The sequence below is a fragment of the Octopus bimaculoides genome, chromosome 9, assembly GCF_001194135.2.
Source record: "Octopus bimaculoides isolate UCB-OBI-ISO-001 chromosome 9, ASM119413v2, whole genome shotgun sequence".
Lineage (NCBI taxonomy): Eukaryota > Metazoa > Mollusca > Cephalopoda > Octopoda > Octopodidae > Octopus > Octopus bimaculoides.
The window spans coordinates 1957527-1958525 of NC_068989.1; the positions used below are offsets into that span (position 1 = coordinate 1957527).

General features: G+C 34.9%; 1 protein-coding gene across 1 annotated transcript in view; it reads right to left on the reverse strand.

Annotated features, from left to right (window-relative positions):
- Window positions 1–999, reverse strand: part of LOC106872564 (ADP-ribosylation factor 1-like 2) — a 31533-nt gene extending 30534 nt beyond the window's left edge. The window contains exon 1 of the mRNA XM_014919593.2: window positions 867–999. The gene's annotated coding sequence lies outside the window, so the exon portion shown is untranslated. The remainder of the gene's footprint in view (window positions 1–866) is intronic.

The window sequence follows — 999 nt, forward strand, 5'->3', positions numbered from 1 at the left end:
TACTTTTGTAGAGTACAAATTTATTATTCTTCGGACAATATGCGTGTGTGTGTGTGTCATCGGACAATATGTGGGTGGGCACAGAATAGAAAATAACTATAACCACAACAGAAAAAAGTTAGCCTTGTGACTAATCAAACGAAATCAATAGAGAATTTGATATGACTACAACGTACAACTTAGAATTTCAACAGACATTTTCTTTTTCAAATCTCCGAAAGAAACTCCGATCTAAACAGCAATGTCTAGGGTTATTTATTATTGCTTTGCCCCATGTCAGTTTTACAGGCATATGACCTCGTCAACGACGTTACAACTGTGACTCTCCAGTTTTACTTGTATATTGTCCTCTGTGTAATTTGTTTTTGAAGAAAAGTTGAGTACGATTTGAGAAAGATTTGGCTACTATTTCTAGCAGGGTCAATGAACACGCAGTGGGCTCCCTTATTGATTTAATATTTTAAATGAAATTTTGTAGTTACGTTTATGAAGATGTAGATGAAATTGTTTCTTTTTAATTATTTTTATTCAGAGAAAAAAGTAACTGTACAAGATTCCATTGGAAAATATGCATTATTAATAAAGTTATGAGGAAACAAATACGATGGATAAAGATGGCAATAAATTGTCGTTTGGACGGCTAAACTTTTTAGTTGGGTTGTATTGTAGTCGCTGCAGTTACTTGGAAATACTTATTTAAAAACTTTGAAATGATGTCTTATAGTAGTGTTAATTAATTTCGACGTGTATTGTAGAAAGAGAGAGGGGGAGAGAGAGAAAGAAGGGGAGAGAGAAAGGAAGAGAGAGAGAAGAGAAAGGAAGAGAGAGAGCACTCCTACACACTTTAAGAAAATTCCTCAACTTACTTGGCGGATGAGAGAGGGAACGACAGAGACAATAAACAGAGTCCAAACTTCACTGTAACACTGCCGACAATGACAAAACTAACGAAATATCCCAAAAGTCCTTACAATGACAAAAATTACTACGTCACCACGA